Source organism: Misgurnus anguillicaudatus, chromosome 25 (genome assembly GCF_027580225.2).
Source record: "Misgurnus anguillicaudatus chromosome 25, ASM2758022v2, whole genome shotgun sequence".
NCBI lineage: Eukaryota > Metazoa > Chordata > Actinopteri > Cypriniformes > Cobitidae > Misgurnus > Misgurnus anguillicaudatus.
The window spans coordinates 7,115,854-7,139,637 of NC_073361.2; the positions used below are offsets into that span (position 1 = coordinate 7,115,854).

Consider the following 23,784-nt stretch of genomic DNA (forward strand, 5'->3'; position numbering starts at 1 on the left):
TGCAACCGTGCAACCGAAGATTTTCAAGATCTCCACTCTGGCCGGAGTTTTTAAAAACAATCGGTTTCAGAGGCGAGTTCTCCGTTTGCGTGTAAACGAGGGGCACAAACGAAGGTAAATCTCTCAGTTTTTAAAAATAACCATGTACGTGTAAACAGAGCCTAAGGTAACTGAATGAGGTGTGTCACAAAAGGGAAACATGCAAAATGTGCAGTACTAGTGGTCCTCCAGGACAGGTTTGAAAACCCCTGCCTTAAACCGCACGGCCACGCTACCACTTAAAGGGGTTGCTTTTGTTGCCCAGAGCTCGCATATGCAGGCTGCATCGAGCATCAAGCCAGCTTCATTCAAGTTAACTGAACATTACATTCACAAGTCACAGCGCCTTAGACCAGGGGTTTTCAAACCTGTCCTGGAGGACCACTAGTACTGCACAATTTGCATGTCTCCCTCATTAGACACACCTGGTTTAAATCTTCAGCTCATTAGTTGAGACTTCAAGACCTGAACTGGGTGTCTAAGGTAACTGAATGAGGTGTGTCACAAAAGGGAAACATGCAAAATGTGCAGTACTAGTGGTCCTCCAGGACAGGTTTGAAAACCCCTGCCTTAAACCGCACGGCCACGCTACCACTTAAAGGGGTTGCTTTGGTTGTTCGGAGCTCACATATGTGGCTGCATCGAGCATCAAGGCAGCTTCATTCAAGTTAACTGAACATTACATTCGCAAGTCACAAGCATATTACAGCAGTTTACGATTAACTAAGAATAAGAGTCAACTTGATATTTGTTAGTATTCTGAAATAAGAGAGTCTTTATAACGTACGCAGCCTACAAACGCGACCCCCAGGAGGCTGCAGCCTTCCGATTGAGAAACGATCCACGTGAGACTTCCAAAGCGCCTATCCATCTGGCGTGGCTGACTGCTGGCAATAGAGCCTCTTTAAAACAACTGCTGGCAGCGGTGGGATTCGGACCCACGCCCCCGGAGAGACTGGAGCCTTAATCCAGCGCCTTGGACCGCTCGGCCACGCTACCCTTTGGAGAAAACTCTCTGGTGAGTTTCGGGGAGGGTGCAGCTCCACGGACAGCCTCAGTTGATTTCGAGGACCTCGTTGGCGGGAGAGAATCATCTTTAAGGTCCTGCTGTGCTGAGTCATACTCCTGGAGATCCCAAATCCTACAGAGTTCTATCGTTTAGAAATTACATCTGACACAACGAATGAAGCCATGGGGTTTGCTTGAAATCAAAAATTAGGTGAGATTCCCAAAGCTCCCACAGAAATCTAAAGGAAGCGCTTCTGACAAACCAATTAACACGTGGGATGTTCTTGCATGCCAAAACCACTTTATTTTCCAGATTATCTTACAGAAATCTGATACAGTGCCCGACTGCTGGCAATTGAGCCTCTTTAAAATTGCTCCTGGCAGCGGTGGGATTCGAACCCATGCCCCCGAAGAGACTGGAGCCTTAATCCAGAGCCTTAGACCGCTCGGCCACTTAAAGGGGTTGCTTTTGTTGCCCAGAGCTCGCATATGCAGGCTGCATCGAGCATCAAGCCAGCTTCATTCAAGTTAACTGAACATTACATTCACAAGTCACAGCGCCTTAGACCAGGGTTTTTCAAACCTGTCCTGGAGGACCACTAGTACTGCACAATTTGCATGTCTCCCTCATTAGACACACCTGGTTTAAATCTTCAGCTCATTAGTAGAGACTGCAAGACCTGAACTGGGTGTCTAAGGTAACTGAATGAGGTGTGTCACAAAAGGGAAACATGCAAAATCTGCAGTACTAGTGGTCCTCCAGGACAGGTTTGAAAACCCCTGCCTTAAACCGCACGGCCACGCTACCACTTAAAGGGGTTGCTTTGGTTGTCCGGAGCTCACATATGCGGCTGCATCGAGCATCAAGGCAGCTTCATTCAAGTTAACTGAACATTACATTCGCAAGTCACAAGCATATTACAGCAGTTTACGATTAACTAAGAATAAGAGTCAACTTGATATTTGTTAGTATTCTGAAATAAGAGAGTCTTTATAACGTACGCAGCCTAGAATCGCGACCCCCAGGAGGCTGCAGCCTTCCGATTGAGAAACGATCCACGTGAGACTTCCAAAGCGACTATCCATCTGGCGTGGCTGACTGCTGGCAATAGAGCCTCTTTAAAACAACTGCTGGCAGCGGTGGGATTCGGACCCACGCCCCCGGAGAGACTGGAGCCTTAATCCAGCGCCTTGGACCGCTCGGCCACGCTACCCTTTGGAGAAAACTCTCTGGTGAGTTTCGGGGAGGGTGCAGCTCCACGGACAGCCTCAGTTGATTTCGAGGACCTCGTTGGCGGGAGAGAATCATCTTTAAGGTCCTGCTGTGCTGAGTCATACTCCTGGAGATCCCAAATCCTACAGAGTTCTATCGTTTAGAAATTACATCTGACACAACGAATGAAGCCATGGGGTTTGCTTGAAATCAAAAATTAGGTGAGATTCCCAAAGCTCCCACAGAAATCTAAAGGAAGCGCTTCTGACAAACCAATTAACACGTGGGATGTTCTTGCATTCCAAAACCACTTTATTTTCCAGATTATCTTACAGAAATCTGATACAGTGCCCGACTGCTGGCAATTGAGCCTCTTTAAAATTGCTCCTGGCATGGGTGGGATTCGAACCCATGCCCCCGAAGAGACTGGAGCCTTAATCCAGAGCCTTAGACCGCTCGGCCACGCTACCACTTAAAGGGGTTGCTTTTGTTGCCCAGAGCTCGCATATGCAGGCTGCATCGAGCATCAAGCCAGCTTCATTCAAGTTAACTGAACATTACATTCACAAGTCACAGCGCCTTAGACCAGGGGTTTTCAAACCTGTCCTGGAGGACCACTAGTACTGCACAATTTGCATGTCTCTCTCATTAGACACACCTGGTTTAAATCTTCAGCTCATTAGTAGAGACTGCAAGACCTGAACTGGGTGTCTAAGGTAACTGAATGAGGTGTGTCACAAAAGGGAAACATGCAAAATGTGCAGTACTAGTGGTCCTCCAGGACAGGTTTGAAAACCCCTGCCTTAAACCGCACGGCCACGCTACCACTTAAAGGGGTTGCTTTGGTTGTCCGGAGCTCACATATGCGGCTGCATCGAGCATCAAGGCAGCTTCATTCAAGTTAACTGAACATTACATTCGCAAGTCACAAGCATATTACAGCAGTTTACGATTAACTAAGAATAAGAGTCAACTTGATATTTGTTAGTATTCTGAAATAAGAGAGTCTTTATAACGTACGCAGCCTAGAAACGCGACCCCCAGGAGGCTGCAGCCTTCCGATTGAGAAACGATCCACGTGAGACTTCCAAAGCGCCTATCCATCTGGCGTGGCTGACTGCTGGCAATAGAGCCTCTTTAAAACAACTGCTGGCAGCGGTGGGATTCGAACCGACGCCCCCGGAGAGTCTGGAGCCTAAATCCAGCGCCTTGGGCCGCTCGGCCACGCTACCCTTTGGAGAAAGCTCTCTGGTGAGTTTCGGGGAAGGTGCAGCCCCACGGACAGCCTCAGTTGATTTCGAGGACCTCGTTGGCGGGAGAGAATCGTCTTTAAGGTCCTGCTGTGCTGAGTCATACTCCTGGAGATCCCAAATCCTACAGAGTTCTATCGTTTAGAAATTACATCTGACACAACGAATGAAGCCATGGGGTTTGCTTGAAATCAAAAATTAGGTGAGATTCCCAAAGCTCCCACAGAAATCTAAAGGAAGCGCTTCTGACAAACCAATTAACACGTGGGATGTTCTTGCATGCCAAAACCACTTTATTTTCCAGATTATCTTACAGAAATCTGATACAGTGCCCGACTGCTGGCAATTGAGCCTCTTTAAAATTGCTCCTGGCAGCGGTGGGATTCGAACCCACGCCCCCGAAGAGACTGGAGCCTTAATCCAGCGCCTTAGACCGCTCGGCCACGCTACCACTTAAAGGGATTCCATTTGTTGCGCAGAGCTCGCATATGCAGGCTGCATCGAGCATCAAGCCAGCTTCATTCAAGTTAACAGAACATTACATTCACAAGTCACAGCGCCTTAGACCAGGGGTTTTCAAACCTGTCCTGGAGGACCACTAGTACTGCACAATTTGCATGTCTCCCTCATTAGACACACCTGGTTTAAATCTTCAGCTCATTAGTAGAGACTGCAAGACCTGAACTGGGTGTCTAAGGTAACTGAATGAGGTGTGTCACAAAAGGGAAACATGCAAAATGTGCAGTACTAGTGGTCCTCCAGGACAGGTTTGAAAACCCCTGCCTTAAACCGCACGGCCACGCTACCACTTAAAGGGGTTGCTTTGGTTGTCCGGAGCTCACATATGCGGCTGCATCGAGCATCAAGGCAGCTACATTCAAGTTAACTGAACATTACATTCGCAAGTCACAAGCATATTACAGCAGTTTACGATTAACTAAGAATAAGAGTCAACTTGATATTTGTTAGTATTCTGAAATAAGAGAGTCTTTATAACGTACGCAGCCTAGAAACGCGACCCCCAGGAGGCTGCAGCCTTCCGATTGAGAAACGATCCACGTGAGACTTCCAAAGCGCCTATCCATCTGGCGTGGCTGACTGCTGGCAATAGAGCCTCTTTAAAACAACTGCTGGCAGCGGTGGGATTCGAACCCACGCCCCCGGAGAGACTGGAGCCTAAATCCAGCGCCTTGGACCGCTCGGCCACGCTACCCTTTGGAGAAAGCTCTCTGGTGAGTTTCGGGGAGGGTGCAGCCCCACGGACAGCCTCAGTTGATTTCGAGGACCTCGTTGGCGGGAGAGAATCGTCTTTAAGGTCCTGCTGTGCTGAGTCATACTCCTGGAGATCCCAAATCCTACAGAGTTCTATCGTTTAGAAATTACATCTGACACAACGAATGAAGCCATGGGGTTTGCTTGAAATCAAAAATTAGGTGAGATTCCCAAAGCTCCCACAGAAATCTAAAGGAAGCGCTTCTGACAAACCAATTAACACGTGGGATGTTCTTGCATGCCAAAACCACTTTATTTTCCAGATTATCTTACAGAAATCTGATACAGTGCCCGACTGCTGGCAATTGAGCCTCTTTAAAATTGCTCCTGGCAGCGGTGGGATTCGAACCCACGCCCCCGAAGAGACTGGAGCCTTAATCCAGCGCCTTAGACCGCTCGGCCACGCTACCACTTAAAGGGGTTGCTTTTGTTGCCCAGAGCTCGCATATGCAGGCTGCATCGAGCATCAAGCCAGCTTCATTCAAGTTAACTGAACATTACATTCACAAGTCACAGCGCCTTAGACCAGGGGTTTTCAAACCTGTCCTGGAGGACCACTAGTACTGCACAATTTGCATGTCTCTCTCATTAGACACACCTGGTTTAAATCTTCAGCTCATTAGTAGAGACTGCAAGACCTGAACTGGGTGTCTAAGGCTAAGTTTACACGTGGGCGGCTATTTTCATAAACGGACATTTCAACCTCTCCGGTTTCAAAAATAATATCGTGCATACATGTCAGTTTTCAGAAAAGTGTTTATTTACACGTACCTGTGCATATTTGCCGTCAAGAGACGCTCAAGCTCACGTAAGCCAATCACCGGCCGCGCTGTTGGTGACGTGAACTAGTTCTTCATGTTGGAGGGAGGAATTGTTGCAGTAGGTGATTGATGACGTCAGCGTACCGTGAGAGCGAGTTGAGGAATCACACGTAGAGGTGTAATTTCGAATCGCTCTCGCGGTACTTTGACATCATCCGTCTGTCGGTTCTTGCAGCGCCGCATGAAGTCAAACACGCGTTAAATTGCTTATCTCCGAGCACTCGTCTCTGCTCCTCGACATAATGGAGCAGCTGTATTTGCAAATACAAACACACGAAACGAGTTTGCACGAACATAAATGTGATCTTGGAAGCGTTCAGAGCAGAGTAGCAGTCACATGTAAACATGGGTCGCACTTTTGACGTAGGTGCGAGCTCTGGCGCATACTCTGTGACGTTGCCTGCTTAAACATCCGTTTGTCTCACTTTACATGCAACCGTGCAACCGAAGATCTTCAAGATCTCCACTCTGGCCGGAGTTTTTAAAAACAATCAGTTTCAGAGGCGAGTTCTCCGTTTGCGTGTAAACGAGGGGCACAAACGAAGGTAAATCTCTCAGTTTTTAAAAATAACCATGTACGTGTAAACAGAGCCTAAGGTAACTGAATGAGGTGTGTCACAAAAGGGAAACATGCAAAATGTGCAGTACTAGTGGTCCTCCAGGACAGGTTTGAAAACCCCTGCCTTAAACCGCACGGCCACGCTACCACTTAAAGGGGTTGCTTTTGTTGCCCAGAGCTCGCATATGCAGGCTGCATCGAGCATCAAGCCAGCTTCATTCAAGTTAACTGAACATTACATTCACAAGTCACAGCGCCTTAGACCAGGGGTTTTCAAACCTGTCCTGGAGGACCACTAGTACTGCACAATTTGCATGTCTCCCTCATTAGACACACCTGGTTTAAATCTTCAGCTCATTAGTTGAGACTTCAAGACCTGAACTGGGTGTCTAAGGTAACTGAATGAGGTGTGTCACAAAAGGGAAACATGCAAAATGTGCAGTACTAGTGGTCCTCCAGGACAGGTTTGAAAACCCCTGCCTTAAACCGCACGGCCACGCTACCACTTAAAGGGGTTGCTTTGGTTGTTCGGAGCTCACATATGTGGCTGCATCGAGCATCAAGGCAGCTTCATTCAAGTTAACTGAACATTACATTCGCAAGTCACAAGCATATTACAGCAGTTTACGATTAACTAAGAATAAGAGTCAACTTGATATTTGTTAGTATTCTGAAATAAGAGAGTCTTTATAACGTACGCAGCCTACAAACGCGACCCCCAGGAGGCTGCAGCCTTCCGATTGAGAAACGATCCACGTGAGACTTCCAAAGCGCCTATCCATCTGGCGTGGCTGACTGCTGGCAATAGAGCCTCTTTAAAACAACTGCTGGCAGCGGTGGGATTCGGACCCACGCCCCCGGAGAGACTGGAGCCTTAATCCAGCGCCTTGGACCGCTCGGCCACGCTACCCTTTGGAGAAAACTCTCTGGTGAGTTTCGGGGAGGGTGCAGCTCCACGGACAGCCTCAGTTGATTTCGAGGACCTCGTTGGCGGGAGAGAATCATCTTTAAGGTCCTGCTGTGCTGAGTCATACTCCTGGAGATCCCAAATCCTACAGAGTTCTATCGTTTAGAAATTACATCTGACACAACGAATGAAGCCATGGGGTTTGCTTGAAATCAAAAATTAGGTGAGATTCCCAAAGCTCCCACAGAAATCTAAAGGAAACGCTTCTGACAAACCAATTAACACGTGGGATGTTCTTGCATGCCAAAACCACTTTATTTTCCAGATTATCTTACAGAAATCTGATACAGTGCCCGACTGCTGGCAATTGAGCCTCTTTAAAATTGCTCCTGGCAGCGGTGGGCTTCGAACCCATGCCCCCGAAGAGACTGGAGCCTTAATCCAGAGCCTTAGACCGCTCGGCCACTTAAAGGGGTTGCTTTTGTTGCCCAGAGCTCGCATATGCAGGCTGCATCGAGCATCAAGCCAGCTTCATTCAAGTTAACTGAACATTACATTCACAAGTCACAGCGCCTTAGACCAGGGGTTTTCAAACCTGTCCTGGAGGACCACTAGTACTGCACAATTTGCATGTCTCCCTCATTAGACACACCTGGTTTAAATCTTCAGCTCATTAGTAGAGACTGCAAGACCTGAACTGGGTGTCTAAGGTAACTGAATGAGGTGTGTCACAAAAGGGAAACATGCAAAATCTGCAGTACTAGTGGTCCTCCAGGACAGGTTTGAAAACCCCTGCCTTAAACCGCACGGCCACGCTACCACTTAAAGGGGTTGCTTTGGTTGTCCGGAGCTCACATATGCGGCTGCATCGAGCATCAAGGCAGCTACATTCAAGTTAACTGAACATTACATTCGCAAGTCACAAGCATATTACAGCAGTTTACGATTAACTAAGAATAAGAGTCAACTTGATATTTGTTAGTATTCTGAAATAAGAGAGTCTTTATAACGTACGCAGCCTAGAAACGCGACCCCCAGGAGGCTGCAGCCTTCCGATTGAGAAACGATCCACGTGAGACTTCCAAAGCGCCTATCCATCTGGCGTGGCTGACTGCTGGCAATAGAGCCTCTTTAAAACAACTGCTGGCAGCGGTGGGATTCGGACCCACGCCCCCGGAGAGACTGGAGCCTTAATCCAGCGCCTTGGACCGCTCGGCCACGCTACCCTTTGGAGAAAACTCTCTGGTGAGTTTCGGGGAGGGTGCAGCTCCACGGACAGCCTCAGTTGATTTCGAGGACCTCGTTGGCGGGAGAGAATCATCTTTAAGGTCCTGCTGTGCTGAGTCATACTCCTGGAGATCCCAAATCCTACAGAGTTCTATCGTTTAGAAATTACATCTGACACAACGAATGAAGCCATGGGGTTTGCTTGAAATCAAAAATTAGGTGAGATTCCCAAAGCTCCCACAGAAATCTAAAGGAAGCGCTTCTGACAAACCAATTAACACGTGGGATGTTCTTGCATGCCAAAACCACTTTATTTTCCAGATTATCTTACAGAAATCTGATACAGTGCCCGACTGCTGGCAATTGAGCCTCTTTAAAATTGCTCCTGGCAGGGGTGGGATTCGAACCCATGCCCCCGAAGAGACTGGAGCCTTAATCCAGAGCCTTAGACCGCTCGGCCACGCTACCACTTAAAGGGGTTGCTTTTGTTGCCCAGAGCTCGCATATGCAGGCTGCATCGAGCATCAAGCCAGCTTCATTCAAGTTAACTGAACATTACATTCACAAGTCACAGCGCCTTAGACCAGGGGTTTTCAAACCTGTCCTGGAGGACCACTAGTACTGCACAATTTGCATGTCTCCCTCATTAGACACACCTGGTTTAAATCTTCAGCTCATTAGTTGAGACTTCAAGACCTGAACTGGGTGTCTAAGGTAACTGAATGAGGTGTGTCACAAAAGGGAAACATGCAAAATGTGCAGTACTAGTGGTCCTCCAGGACAGGTTTGAAAACCCCTGCCTTAAACCGCACGGCCACGCTACCACTTAAAGGGGTTGCTTTGGTTGTTCGGAGCTCACATATGTGGCTGCATCGAGCATCAAGGCAGCTTCATTCAAGTTAACTGAACATTACATTCGCAAGTCACAAGCATATTACAGCAGTTTACGATTAACTAAGAATAAGAGTCAACTTGATATTTGTTAGTATTCTGAAATAAGAGAGTCTTTATAACGTACGCAGCCTACAAACGCGACCCCCAGGAGGCTGCAGCCTTCCGATTGAGAAACGATCCACGTGAGACTTCCAAAGCGCCTATCCATCTGGCGTGGCTGACTGCTGGCAATAGAGCCTCTTTAAAACAACTGCTGGCAGCGGTGGGATTCGGACCCACGCCCCCGGAGAGACTGGAGCCTTAATCCAGCGCCTTGGACCGCTCGGCCACGCTACCCTTTGGAGAAAACTCTCTGGTGAGTTTCGGGGAGGGTGCAGCTCCACGGACAGCCTCAGTTGATTTCGAGGACCTCGTTGGCGGGAGAGAATCATCTTTAAGGTCCTGCTGTGCTGAGTCATACTCCTGGAGATCCCAAATCCTACAGAGTTCTATCGTTTAGAAATTACATCTGACACAACGAATGAAGCCATGGGGTTTGCTTGAAATCAAAAATTAGGTGAGATTCCCAAAGCTCCCACAGAAATCTAAAGGAAGCGCTTCTGACAAACCAATTAACACGTGGGATGTTCTTGCATGCCAAAACCACTTTATTTTCCAGATTATCTTACAGAAATCTGATACAGTGCCCGACTGCTGGCAATTGAGCCTCTTTAAAATTGCTCCTGGCAGCGGTGGGATTCGAACCCATGCCCCCGAAGAGACTGGAGCCTTAATCCAGAGCCTTAGACCGCTCGGCCACGCTACCACTTAAAGGGGTTGCTTTTGTTGCCCAGAGCTCGCATATGCAGGCTGCATCGAGCATCAAGCCAGCTTCATTCAAGTTAACTGAACATTACATTCACAAGTCACAGCGCCTTAGACCAGGGGTTTTCAAACCTGTCCTGGAGGACCACTAGTACTGCACAATTTGCATGTCTCCCTCATTAGACACACCTGGTTTAAATCTTCAGCTCATTAGTAGAGACTGCAAGACCTGAACTGGGTGTCTAAGGTAACTGAATGAGGTGTGTCACAAAAGGGAAACATGCAAAATCTGCAGTACTAGTGGTCCTCCAGGACAGGTTTGAAAACCCCTGCCTTAAACCGCACGGCCACGCTACCACTTAAAGGGGTTGCTTTGGTTGTCCGGAGCTCACATATGCGGCTGCATCGAGCATCAAGGCAGCTTCATTCAAGTTAACTGAACATTACATTCGCAAGTCACAAGCATATTACAGCAGTTTACGATTAACTAAGAATAAGAGTCAACTTGATATTTGTTAGTATTCTGAAATAAGAGAGTCTTTATAACGTACGCAGCCTAGAAACACGACCCCCAGGAGGCTGCAGCCTTCCGATTGAGAAACGATCCACGTGATACTTCCAAAGCGCCTATCCATCTGGCGTGGCTGACTGCTGGCAATAGAGCCTCTTTAGAACAACTGCTGGCAGCGGTGGGATTCGAACCCACGCCCCCGGAGAGACTGGAGCCTAAATCCAGCGCCTTGGACCGCTCGGCCACGCTACCCTTTGGAGAAAACTCTCTGGTGAGTTTCGGGGAGGGTGCAGCTCCACGGACAGCCTCAGTTGATTTCGAGGACCTCGTTGGCAGGAGAGAATCGTCTTTAAGGTCCTGCTGTGCTGAGTCATACTCCTGGAGATCCCAAATCCTACAGAGTTCTATCGTTTAGAAATTACATCTGACACAACGAATGAAGCCATGGGGTTTGCTTGAAATCAAAAATTAGGTGAGATTCCCGAAGCTCCCACAGAAATCTAAAGGAAGCGCTTCTGACAAACCAATTAACACGTGGGATGTTCTTGCATGCCAAAACGACTTTATTTTCCAGATTATCTTACAGAAATCTGATACAGTGCCCGACTGCTGGCAATTGAGCCTCTTTAAAATTGCTCCTGGCAGCGGTGGGAATCGAACCCACGCCCCCGAAGAGACTGGAGCCTTAATCCAGCGCCTTAGACCGCTCGGCCACGCTACCACTTAAAGGGGTTGCTTTTGTTGCCCATAGCTCGCATATGCAGGCTGCATCGAGCATCAAGCCAGCTTCATTCAAGTTAACTGAACATTACATTCACAAGTCACAGCGCCTTAGACCAGGGGTTTTCAAACCTGTCCTGGAGGACCACTAGTACTGCACAATTTGCATGTCTCCCTCATTAGACACACCTGGTTTAAATCTTCAGCTCATTAGTAGAGACTGCAAGACCTGAACTGGGTGTCTAAGGTAACTGAATGAGGTGTGTCACAAAAGGGAAACATGCAAAATGTGCAGTATTAGTGGTCCTCCAGGACAGGTTTGAAAACCCCTGCCTTAAACCGCACGGCCACGCTACCACTTAAAGGGGTTGCTTTGGTTGTCCGGAGCTCACATATGCGGCTGCATCGAGCATCAAGGCAGCTTCATTCAAGTTAACTGAACATTACATTCGCAAGTCACAAGCATATTACAGCAGTTTACGATTAACTAAGAATAAGAGTCAACTTGATATTTGTTAGTATTCTGAAATAAGAGAGTCTTTATAACGTACGCAGCCTACAAATGCGACCCCCAGGAGGCTGCAGCCTTCCGATTGAGAAACGATCCACGTGAGACTTCCAAAGCGCCTATCCATCTGGCGTGGCTGACTGCTGGCAATAGAGCCTCTTTAAAACAACTGCTGGCAGCGGTGGGATTCGGACCCACGCCCCCTGAGAGACTGGAGCCTTAATCCAGCGCCTTGGACCGCTCGGCCACACTACCCTTTGGAGAAAACTCTCTGGTGAGTTTCGGGGAGGGTGCAGCTCCACGGACAGCCTCAGTTGATTTCGAGGACCTCGTTGGCGGGAGAGAATCGTCTTTAAGGTCCTGCTGTGCTGAGTCATACTCCTGGAGATCCCAAATCCTACAGAGTTCTATCGTTTAGAAATTACATCTGACACAACGAATGAAGCCATGGGGTTTGCTTGAAATCAAAAATTAGGTGAGATTCTTAAAGCTCCCACAGAAATCTAAAGGAAGCGCTTCTGACAACCAAATTAACACGTGGGACGTTCTTGCATGCCAAAACCACTTTATTTTCCAGATTATCTTACAGAAATCTGATACAGTGCCCGACTGCTGGCAATTGAGCCTCTTTAAAATTGCTCCTGGGAGCGGTGGGATTCAAACCCACGCCCCCAAAGAGACTGGAGCCTTAATCCAGCGCCTTAGACCCCTCGGCCACGCTACCACTTAAAGGGGTTGCTTTTGTTGTCCAGAGCTCGCATATGCAGGCTGCATCGAGCATCAAGCCAGCTTCATTCAAGTTAACTGAACATTACATTCACAAGTCACAGCGCCTTAGACCAGGGGTTTTCAAACCTGTCCTGGAGGACCACTAGTACTGCACAATTTGCATGTCTCCCTCATTAGACACACCTGGTTTAAATCTTCAGCTCATTAGTAGAGACTGCAAGACCTGAACTGGGTGTCTAAGGTAACTGAATGAGGTGTGTCACAAAAGGGAAACATGCAAAATGTGCAGTACTAGTGGTCCTCCAGGACAGGTTTGAAAACCCCTGCCTTAAACCGCACGGCCACGCTACCACTTAAAGGGGTTGCTTTGGTTGTCCGGAGCTCACATATGCGGCTGCATCGAGCATCAAGGCAGCTTCATTCAAGTTAACTGAACATTACATTCGCAAGTCACAAGCATATTACAGCAATTTACGATTAACTAAGAATAAGAGTCAACTTGATATTTGTTAGTATTCTGAAATAAGAGAGTCTTTATAACGTACGCAGCCTAGAAACACGACCCCCAGGAGGCTGCAGCCTTCCGATTGAGAAACGATCCACGTGAGACTTCCAAAGCGCCTATCCATCTGTCGTGGCTGACTGCTGGCAATAGAGTCTCTTTAAAACAACAGCTGGCAGCGGTGGGATTCGAACCCACGCCCCCGAAGAGACTGGAGCCTAAATCCAGCGCCTTGGACCGCTCGGCCACGCTACCCTTTGGAGAAAGCTCTCTGGTGAGTTTCGGGGAGGGTGCAGCTCCACGGACAGCCTCAGTTGATTTCGAGGACCTCGTTGGCGGGAGAGAATCGTCTTTAAGGTCCTGCTGTGCTGAGTCATACTCCTGGAGATCCCAAATCCTACAGAGTTCTATCGTTTAGAAATTACATCTGACACAACGAATGAAGCCATGGGGTTTGCTTGAAATCAAAAATTAGGTGAGATTCCCAAAGCATATTACAGCAATTTACGATTAACTAAAAATAAGAGTCAACTTGATATTTGTTAGTATTCTGAAATAAGAGAGTCTTTATAACGTACGCAGCCTAGAAACGCGACCCCCAGGAGGCTGCAGCCTTCCGATTGAGAAACGATCCACGTGAGACTTCCAAAGCGCCTATCCATCTGGCGTGGCTGACTGCTGGCAATAGAGCCTCTTTAAATTACAGTTATACAGCGTATCTGTACTTTACTTTTTACTGAGTATTATTTTTTCTGAGTTCTTGTTACTTTTACTTCACTACACTTGAAAGACTTTTTACTCCACTACATTAATAAAAAAAGGTCCCAAAGGAGTAAATCGTTTCTATGTAGTGGCTTTTCCTGTGTACATTTTTTTCTGGCTTGTGATCGGGCCAGGACCTTGTACTTTTGCCAAATATTTCAGTTTTTCTAACTCACGGTTTTCCGGCTAACTTTGAATGGCCGTTTGACAGATTTTTAATGCAAATCCGGCAACCTTGGATTTGGAACTATACACAACCAAAAGCACATTAAAAAGGCAAATAGGACAATAAAAGATGAAAAAGGCACATGTTCAATTATGTGTGTTGATGCGTGACCCCACAAATTTACCATTTTCTTTCCTTAGTAAGAATACTCCAATCAAGCTATTGTAGTAACAAAAAATTTGGTAGCACTTTATTTTACAGTACGTGTACTTACCTTTTTCATGTATTTTAAATAAGTTGTACTTACCGACAAATGTGTGGTACTTACTTTTAGGTATCTACATGGTAATTAACTGGTATCATTACTGTACTTACCAGTGGTACATACTTGGTAGTTATTATGTAACTCTAGATAAGAACTGGGTAATAACAAATACATACTTATAATTTAGGTATACTGTAACTAACGAGAAACATTACTGTACTTACAAATAAATGTACAATTTAAGTATTTAGTATTTACAGGCAAGTTAGGGTAAATGACAGGTATTTATAGTGTACATATCTGATAACTAATATCAAACACTTCTGTAATTACAAATTGAATATAAAAACTAAGTGTGTACTAGTGAATGTACCCAGTAGTTTATGCGTATGATAGTCAATGGTTGGGTTTGCCTCACAGTAACATGTATTTGATGCTACATCTTAGGTGGTAGGTCCTATGTATTAACTGTGTAAAAAGCAACACTTTATTTTACAGTCCTGTTTCCATGCAGTTACCATAGACTTACTAGTGAATGTACCCAGTAGTTAATGCGTATGACAGTCAATGGTTGGGTTTGCCTCACAGTGACATGTATATGATGCTACATCTTAGGTGGTAGGTCCTATGTAATAACTGTGTAAAAAGCAACACTTTATTTTACAGTCCTGTTTCCATGCAGTTAACATGAATGTACTAGTGAATGTACCAGGTATTTAATGCATATGGTTATTTAATGCTTGGTTTAAAGGACAAAGATACTGAGTCTGAGTACCTAAATGGCACATCAGTAATGTTTGTTCTTAGTTATCATATACATATGGTTTAAGTATAACTTACACTTGCCTGCAAGTACCACACACTTATCGTGTATATACAAATTGTAAGTACACTAGTGTTTCTCGTTAGTTACAGTATACATACACCATATGTGCCTTTCATTAGCCGTATTTGCACTATCGGGCTTCAAGCGGGCGTGCCAGTGCCTGCCGAGGCCTGTGGCGTTTGCATTGTCACTTCCAGGGCATGATCGTGCTTCACTGGTGCTTCGCTGGGGCTTAAGGCCCTGCTTTTCTGGCCCGCCGAATTTAGTAGGGTAGGAAGGGGGGGTTCACCTGCACCCAAAGGTATATTTTTTTAACCTAGTTTTTTGTAATCCTTAAGGTGTCTAGAAAAGGAATTTTGATGTTCCCCATGCAAATTATTGTCCCATGTGTGATTTTTTGTATCATCTTTTGTGTCCGTGCTTGATTTTCGGCTGTGAAAAAGGAAAACTTTACAGTTTTTTACGATTGCTATAACACTTTTTTCAATACTTTTAACAAATTTTCTAAACTCTTAACGCACCAACACACCTAAAACACACAACTGGCAAAACAGTTAATTTTATCCTCAAAATCACACATTGTAAACTAAACTCTCACACTGTTTACAAAAACACTGTAAACATGTTTCAGAATCAACTACTATACCAGATCACCAACACATGTTCTCTTCCAACAAAAACATTTAGTCAATCATAACACAATGTCATGAAAAACACAAACATAAGGTGGAAAAACAAAAACTGCATAAGTTTATGTGTAAATCTGTCCTTATAGACTGTAGTAGATTATAGACTATAGATTATAGTTTTTTTGAAAACTTTTTTATATTTTTGTTTAGTTGGGTTTAGTAAATGCATGTATTATGATTGTTTTGCTGCAGCAATTCAAGACAAAAATGGATCATCCATCTTAGAGTACGTTACCTAACCCTAACCCTAACAAAAAAAGTAGACATAATTGCTGCCGTAAAGAACTTACAGTAGGCTATTTACGACATTACTGCAAGATATTCAATATTACTTCCATTTACAGTAAAAAAGTAAAAATAAACAAATACAAACAGAAAAAGCCACTGAAGAATAAAGCAAAAAAGAAAAGCTCATCATCTAATCTATTGCGTTTCTATTTGGCCACATGTTCTCATTCACATTACACCTGATTTTTCTCTGGCAAGGCATCTTGTGAAGAACCTTTTGCCATGTCTCTGACAGTGTTCAGGTGTGATGTCTGGGAATGCACCATCTATTGCATCCAGGTGGGACTGGAGGAAAATCTTCCCCTTGACCTGGTGGTCTTCAGTTGACTTGTGCAGCCATATATCTTATTTTTTGTGTTGCTCATATTGTTCCTTTTCCACACAAGATCGACCTAAAGAGGCCGTCCTTTACACTATTGTATACCATATAGTCATGCAATTGAAAGAACCTGAGTGTGTTAGGTGGGAATCAGCTGTGATTTATATATTTGCATTGGTACAATAAGTTGTTTTTCAATCCCAATGGAATAAAATACAGGAGATATATTTATGTTTCAATTTATCATTTGAACAGCTGTTTACTTTGACTATAAGTCAGGTTTAGCACATGATGTTATCTGTTTTGACATGCTGTGTTAAAGCATTTGTAAATTTGACATTCAAAATCTACTGTTTTGGTCTTGTTTGAGCTTGTCTGTAAAAGAAGTTAAATCATTTTAAATTTGTGTTAATTGTATGCATTTTGTGTTGAAGCAACAAGAAATGTGTTAATAGTATAGCTTACATAGGTGGATGTAGTGCTAACTGTGTTAAGAGTTTTGAAAACTTGTTAAAAGCACCGAAAAATCTGTCATAGCAATCGTAAAAAACTGTAAATCAACATAGAATCTGTACAATACATTCTACAGACACAATCCACCCCATTTCCTCTTCATCTGTGCACGAGGAATTGATAGATATGAGGATTGTCATGATTAGATGATGTATAATGCATAAAAACTCAAATAAACACAAAAAATGTAAATAAAATTGTGACATTGGATCACTGGAACTCCTCCCCTATGGACCCTATTGATATATGTCTCCTAACTTTTGTATTTTTACAGTCTGTAAGATGTCTAATAAACAAACGTTGATGATCCACACCATAAATATTGTCACGTGTATGTCTTTTCTGGCTATATTGGTTGCCTCCCTGGATTTCCAAAAAAAGCAAAAAAGAACATTTACATAATGTCTTTTTCAAACTGTTATATATTTGTAATGCTTCAGGTGTCTGATAAACATATTCCACATTAAAATATTGTGCCAGGATTTTTATTTAGATAGGAATCAATTTGAAACTTAGAGCAATAAGTGTGGTCGAAAGTTAATAACTCTGAAGGCCTTCAGAAAGTCCAGACTTAGCAAGCCCAAAATACAAAAAAATCTGTTTGGAGTAATCCAGTGCCACACTGAATCAGTGCCGGCCCATCTTCCCAGCTTCTCTTTTTTTGCAATTGATGCATGCTAATCATCCTCAAAAAAGAGAAGAGTGATATCGATGGTGAGTCTGAAAAATATACTCCTCTACCAAGTTTGAAGCTGCCTTGAAGACATTAAGGAAAAATAAAGTCAACACTGTTATACTATAATAGCTAATTGGCTAGTTGGTGATCATTGCTAATCATGCCCAAGTCAAAGAAACACAAGGAAGAAAATGATAGTGAGTCTGAAAGTTTAATCCTGCTACAAAGAAATCCAAGAGAGATGATGGTGTCAACTAATAATAATAATAATAATTTGTTACATTTATATAGCGCTTTCCGGCAGCACTCAAAGCGATTTACATATGAAAGGGGGATTCTCCTCAACCACCACCAATGTGCAGCATCCACCTGGATGATGAGACGGCAGCCATATTGCGCCAGAACACCCATCACACACCAGCTTATTATTGGAGAGGAGACAGAGTGATATAGCCAATTACAGTTTTTTACGATTGCTATGACACTTTTTTCAATACTTTTAACAAATTTTCTAAACTCTTAACGCACCAACACACCTAAAACACACAACTGGCAAAACAGTTAATTTTATCCTCAAAATCACACACTGTAAACTAAACTCTCACATTGTTTACAAAAACACTGTAAACATGTTTCAGAATCAACTATTATACCAGATCACCAACACATGTTCTCTTCCAACAAAAACATTTAGTCAATCATAACACAATGTCATGAAAAACACAAACATAAGGTGGACAAACAAAAACTGCATAAGTTTATGTGTAAATCTGTCCTTATAGACTGTAGTAGATTATAGACTATAGATTATAGTTTTTTTTTGGAAAACTTTTTTTATAGTTTTGTTTAGTTGGGTTTAGTATATGCATGTATTATGATTGTTTTGCTGCAGAAATTCAAGACAAAAATGAATCACCCATCTTAGAGTACGTTACCTAACCCTAACCCTAACAAAAAAAGTAGACATAATTGCTGCAGTAAAGAACTTACAGTAGGCTATTTACGACATTACTGCAAGATATTCAATATTACTTCCATTTACAGTAAAAAAGTAAAAATAAACAAATACAAACAGAAAAAGCCACTGAAGAATAAAGCAAAAAAGAAAAGCTCATCATCTAATCTATTGCGTTTCTATTTGGCCACATGTTCTCATTCACATTACACCTGATTTTTCTCTGGCAAGGCATCTTGTGAAGAACCTTTTGCCATGTCTCTGACAGTGTTCAGGTGTGATGTCTGGGAATGCACCATCTATTGCATCCAGGTGGGACTGGAGGAAAATCTTCCCCTTGACCTGGTGGTCTTCAGTTGACTTCAGTGCAGCCATATATCTTATTTTTTGTGTTGCTCATATTGTTCCTTTTCCACACAAGATGGACCTAAAGAGGCCGTCCTTTACACTATTGTATACCATATAGTCATGCAATTGAAAGAAGCTGAGTGTGTTTCCTAGGTGGAAATCAGCTGTGATTTATATATTTGCATTGGTACAATAAGTTGTTTTTCAATCCCAATGGAATAAAATACAGGAGATATATTTATGTTTCAATTCATCATTTGAACAGCTGTTTACTTTGACTATAAGTCAGGTTTAGCACATGATGTTATCTGTTTTGACATGCTGTGTTAAAGCATTTGTAAATTTGACATTCAAAATCTACTGTTTTGGTCTTGTTTGAGCTTGTCTGTAAAAGAAGTTAAATCATTTTAAATTTGTGTTAATTGTATGCATTTTGTGTTGAAGCAACAAGAAATGTGTTAATAGTATAGCTTACATAGGTGGATGTAGTGCTAACTGTGTTAAGAGTTTTGAAAACTTGTTAAAAGTATTGAAAAATCTGTCATAGCAATCGTAAAAAACTGTAGTATGGGGGGATGAGTAGTAGGCCAACGGGCAAGTTTGGCCAGAATGCCGGGGCACACCCCTACTCTTTTTCGAAAGACATCCTGGGATTTTTATTGACCACAGAGAGTCAGGACCTTGGTTTAACGTCTCATCCGAAGATCCACACTGATGGCTATGTGAGAAGCACTATGTGAGATACCTCAGTTGGATTCAACCCAGGAAGAGACTGACAACCGGGTTGTTCTGTACTTGCTGTATGCCGCTCAACTGGGGCACAAGGTGGCTGTGGTGAGGACTGCAGACACAGACATTTTCTTCATCCTCCTACACCACGCCCAATCCGTCACGCTGACCATCTACGTCGACATTGGGATTGGAAAGCACAGGCAGATCCTAAATGTCAGCGAACTGGCAGAATGTAAGGGGGCAGACTACTGCACAATACTCGGCCTCTACATCTTCACAGGGAAAGCTTTACAAGTACCTTTAGAGGCAAAGGGAAGGTTGGGTCTCTGAAAAAGCTGCAGAGTAATCCAAGTACCATGCAGCCTTCAAGTGAGTTTTTTCAAGGCAGATATTCTGTAGCATGTAATGGCAATTACGTTTTTTTTTACAGATGCTAGGACACATTTCTCAATACATAGGTCACTTTTGCAAAACTCTTCAGTTCTCATAACCAACTTTCAGCTTGGCAAAGCAGTTCATTTCACATTCAAAATGCACTACAACTACCAAAACACTTTATTCAGGTCTCAAATCAACTCATTCTTCCAGAACACTAGCAAATGTTGACAGCCAACAAACACACTTTGTCACCCACAAAACAATGACCTAAAAAAGACTAACAACATGTAGCATTATACATTGTTTTTTTGTGTAAAACAAGGACACATCACTGTTTATAATTCACTGCAATATATGTTACTGGAATGAATCAGACATGATGCAGAATTATATATTTTATGTAGTTATTTTTTATTTTTTGCACTGAGTAATTTCAGAATACAAGAATTTGTATACACACCATCCACTGATACAGATACAATAGTAATGCTAATCTACTCGGTCTTCCATATTTGGCCAATTGTTTTTATAGCATTTAATTTTAAGATTTAAAATAGATATCATTAAAATATTACTGTAGAAATGTCTTATTCAGATTTGTACTATCTTATTATTTTAAACATAAGTTTACAGTTTTGAAAACAGTATGTAAGCATGTGCAAGTTGGCCTGTATGTATAAAACGTTTTGGCAGTTGTTTTGTCTGAGTGAGAAAATAATTCATGAAATTTGAGAGATGTAGTCATTGAATGCATTTTGTGCCAAAGCAATGATAATTGATCCTCAGTTTACTCCACATAGACTTCTGTTGTGCTCACTGTGTGAAGAGTTTTGCAAAAGTGACCCAAGTATTGAGAAATGTGTCCTAGCGTCTGTTAAAAACTGTAATGCTGAACATAGGTATTGATACATTGTGACTTTGTAATACTATAATATACTATAACAGCATCATGCTGAAAAGAATGATTGGAGAGGATGAGACGCTTACCACCAGATCCAAGGTGGATCTGTCCGGGCTCCCGCCCTGCAGAGACAACCTGGTCCCACACATCAACTGTGTCAACCACCGTCTGGCCATCTACAAGAGAGCAGCCACACCGATATTCTGGTGTCCCAAGCCCCATGATCCTGGCCAAGGCTGGGAAAAGACTAAAGAGGGTACTCTGGAACCAGTGTGGTCTTGTGGACCTATCCTCCCCACTTCACTCACTGGCTTGCTGGAGGAAACAGTCGAGGAGATGGATGGAGATGGTGAAGACGACGAGGAGCAAGAGATCGATTATGAAGACCTGGGCTGTTTCTCAATTTAACACGGTCTCACACCCATGGCGTCAATATTTGAAGACACTTGACCATGCGTCGGTGTGTTGGCGCGGGGGGTGTGCCTTTTGCGTCATTTTTTGACGAGCTGGGGACTTCAATACTATTGGGTACGCGAAATTAAACAGTTGTCGCCTGGCATTGGGGTTAGGGAAAGGTTTGGGTAGGGATGTCATTATGTAAATCTAACCCTAAACCGACGCGAAAATGGTAGAAAATAGTAAGAAAATAGGAAAGAGAATGCAACGGACTTAATAGTATTGAAGTCCCCAGTTCGTCAAAAAATGACGCGAAAGGTACACCCTCCGCGTCAACACATCGACGCATGGTCAAGTGCCGTCAAATATTGACGCCATGGGGTGAGACTGGGTTGCTCAATTCCAAGAATGCAAAGAACGGACTTGCGTCCTCGTAGAGATCGAACTTGCCAGGTGACCTCGGAAGAACAAACTCAGAAGGTCTCGAGAACACAGAACGCACTTATGAGAATTAAGATGTGTGCGATCTTCCTGTTGGTCACCTGACCTCCGCCATTGTTTTGCCGCAATGACTTCTGGGGCGTAAAGCGATTTTAGCGTGCAAGTCTGCAATCGATGCATCCTCGATATCAAGAACACATCCGGGTATTTTCATGTGTCTTCTGTACTTGCATTCTTGAGAATTGGAATGAACTTCGACTGTTAATGATGACGTAGAGCAAGGACACGAGAACGCAAGATCGCTGAAGAACACATATTGAGAAACGGCCCTCCTGTATGATGAATAGACTTCATTGCCCTTGACCTTTTGACCTTTGATTAGAATCACTTTTTTCTATTTCAGTTTATTCTAATGGGGATTTGTTATACCCTATATATACACATATTTGACTATATGAGTGTTTTTCTCTTTTGTTTCTATAAATATAATACCAAAATAACAGTTTGAATAGTAACTCCTTATTATGGAAGATGTTCAGTTGGACCAACATGTGACACTATTTTAAGTAGGGGTCATCAACATTTGCTTCTTAGACATCCTAAAGACTGTAAAAATACAAAAGTTAGAAAACATATATCAATAGGGTCCATAGGGGAGAAGTTCCACTGATCCAAGGTCACAGATTTTTTTAATTATTTGTGTTTATTTGAGTTTTAATGCACCATACATCATCTAATCATGACAATCCTCATATCTATCAATTCCTTATGCAAAGATTAAGAGAAAATGGGGTGGATTGTGTCTGTAGGATGTATTGTTCAGATTCTATGTAGATTTAAAGTTTACATTTTTCACAGCCAAATATCAAGCACGGTCACAAAAGATGGACCAAAAATTCACACATGGGACAATAATTTGCATGGGGAACATCAAAATTCCTTTACTAGACACCTTAAGGATTACAAAAAACTAAAAAAATATACCTTTCGGGTGCAGGTGAACCCCCCCTTCCTACCAGACTACAACAGATGCAAGAGCAGGAGATGAAACGAAGATGATGATGATGATGAGACGACAGGAGCCATGGATGTTAAAATCCGTCCAGAGGAGATGTCTTTAAATACACTGTGCACTGATATAAACTTCATATGTAAATAATGTACCGCGCTATTATTACTACGGCTGCTTGTCAGTTTATTGAAAATGATTGCTTAATAAGGATCACATCTGAAACACAGAAATGGTAAGATGCAACAAAATGGTAAATATAACCATCATTAACTTAACCACTGTAACATAGCTTTTTAAATACTTCTGTATATTCAGAGTTGATTCTTAACGAGTAAATTTTCTAATGATTTCTCAAACGTTTTGATTTTTGAGAAGTAAAGTTATTTTCAGTCCTATTCAGCTATTCGAGGCAGTTCTTTATAGACAAAAGTATTTATTGATTGACACACAGAGGTGGAAAGTAACGAATTACATTTACTCACGTTACTGTAATTGTGTAACGTGTGCTTTAAAGAAAGCGGAGAAAGTGTGAATCCATATGCAAAAGGTGTTTATATGAAAATCCCAAAAAGGGCCAGCAAACATATCCAATAAGGGTGATCCAGAAACGTAATCAAAAACAGGCACAATGTCAAGGGCAGGCAGAGTTCAATCACAATCCAAAGAAACAGGCACAGGTCAGAAACAGGAACAGATACAGATAACTAACAGATACAAAACAGGATAACAGGTTGCAACAGGCTAAACAGATATCAGAATCAGACAGGTAACAGGTTGGGCTTACTATGTATAATATTCAGCCAGGAACAGGTGAACAGGAAGTGACTTATATACAGACAGACAGGAAGTGTGAACTGTGACATGGCATGATGAATATCAAAATAAAAGTCAGAACAGAGCAGGGTATCAAAATAAAAGTCCAAAATACAAAAATACACAGAACACAAGTAAACACAGAACAAAACCATTACAGAACCCCCCCTCTAAAGGGCGACTCCCGGAGCCCAACAAACAAAACATACAGTCCAATAGAGGGTGGGCGGGCGGGCCAGGACCTCTTGGCGAAGGCAGGACAGTTCAGGAGAGGTCCTGGGTCATATGGCCAGTATGGTCCAGGAACATGAGGCAGATGCGGGCCTGGGTCATGAGGCAG

At 43.3% G+C, this 23,784-nt stretch overlaps 16 non-coding genes across 16 annotated transcripts; all 16 read right to left on the bottom strand.

Annotated features, from left to right (window-relative positions):
- Positions 1 to 956: 956 nt before the first annotated feature.
- Positions 957 to 1,038, bottom strand: trnal-aag (transfer RNA leucine (anticodon AAG)). The gene has a single exon. It is a non-coding gene; the product is annotated as a tRNA-Leu (tRNA).
- Positions 1,039 to 2,179: 1,141 nt separating this feature from the next.
- Positions 2,180 to 2,261, bottom strand: trnal-aag (transfer RNA leucine (anticodon AAG)). The gene has a single exon. It is a non-coding gene; the product is annotated as a tRNA-Leu (tRNA).
- A 1,149-nt stretch (positions 2,262 to 3,410) lies between these two features.
- Positions 3,411 to 3,492, bottom strand: trnal-uag (transfer RNA leucine (anticodon UAG)). Its single transcript has one exon. It is a non-coding gene; the product is annotated as a tRNA-Leu (tRNA).
- A 387-nt stretch (positions 3,493 to 3,879) lies between these two features.
- trnal-aag (transfer RNA leucine (anticodon AAG)) lies at positions 3,880 to 3,961 on the bottom strand. The gene has a single exon. It is a non-coding gene; the product is annotated as a tRNA-Leu (tRNA).
- Positions 3,962 to 4,641: 680 nt separating this feature from the next.
- trnal-uag (transfer RNA leucine (anticodon UAG)) lies at positions 4,642 to 4,723 on the bottom strand. The gene has a single exon. It is a non-coding gene; the product is annotated as a tRNA-Leu (tRNA).
- Positions 4,724 to 5,110: 387 nt separating this feature from the next.
- Positions 5,111 to 5,192, bottom strand: trnal-aag (transfer RNA leucine (anticodon AAG)). Its single transcript has one exon. It is a non-coding gene; the product is annotated as a tRNA-Leu (tRNA).
- Positions 5,193 to 6,990: 1,798 nt separating this feature from the next.
- On the bottom strand, positions 6,991 to 7,072 carry trnal-aag (transfer RNA leucine (anticodon AAG)). The gene has a single exon. It is a non-coding gene; the product is annotated as a tRNA-Leu (tRNA).
- A 1,141-nt stretch (positions 7,073 to 8,213) lies between these two features.
- On the bottom strand, positions 8,214 to 8,295 carry trnal-aag (transfer RNA leucine (anticodon AAG)). Its single transcript has one exon. It is a non-coding gene; the product is annotated as a tRNA-Leu (tRNA).
- Positions 8,296 to 8,682: 387 nt separating this feature from the next.
- On the bottom strand, positions 8,683 to 8,764 carry trnal-aag (transfer RNA leucine (anticodon AAG)). Its single transcript has one exon. It is a non-coding gene; the product is annotated as a tRNA-Leu (tRNA).
- A 680-nt stretch (positions 8,765 to 9,444) lies between these two features.
- On the bottom strand, positions 9,445 to 9,526 carry trnal-aag (transfer RNA leucine (anticodon AAG)). Its single transcript has one exon. It is a non-coding gene; the product is annotated as a tRNA-Leu (tRNA).
- A 387-nt stretch (positions 9,527 to 9,913) lies between these two features.
- Positions 9,914 to 9,995, bottom strand: trnal-aag (transfer RNA leucine (anticodon AAG)). The gene has a single exon. It is a non-coding gene; the product is annotated as a tRNA-Leu (tRNA).
- Positions 9,996 to 10,675: 680 nt separating this feature from the next.
- trnal-uag (transfer RNA leucine (anticodon UAG)) lies at positions 10,676 to 10,757 on the bottom strand. The gene has a single exon. It is a non-coding gene; the product is annotated as a tRNA-Leu (tRNA).
- A 387-nt stretch (positions 10,758 to 11,144) lies between these two features.
- Positions 11,145 to 11,226, bottom strand: trnal-aag (transfer RNA leucine (anticodon AAG)). The gene has a single exon. It is a non-coding gene; the product is annotated as a tRNA-Leu (tRNA).
- A 680-nt stretch (positions 11,227 to 11,906) lies between these two features.
- trnal-uag (transfer RNA leucine (anticodon UAG)) lies at positions 11,907 to 11,988 on the bottom strand. The gene has a single exon. It is a non-coding gene; the product is annotated as a tRNA-Leu (tRNA).
- Positions 11,989 to 12,375: 387 nt separating this feature from the next.
- trnal-aag (transfer RNA leucine (anticodon AAG)) lies at positions 12,376 to 12,457 on the bottom strand. Its single transcript has one exon. It is a non-coding gene; the product is annotated as a tRNA-Leu (tRNA).
- A 680-nt stretch (positions 12,458 to 13,137) lies between these two features.
- Positions 13,138 to 13,219, bottom strand: trnal-uag (transfer RNA leucine (anticodon UAG)). Its single transcript has one exon. It is a non-coding gene; the product is annotated as a tRNA-Leu (tRNA).
- Between the last annotated feature and the right edge of the window lie 10,565 nt (positions 13,220 to 23,784).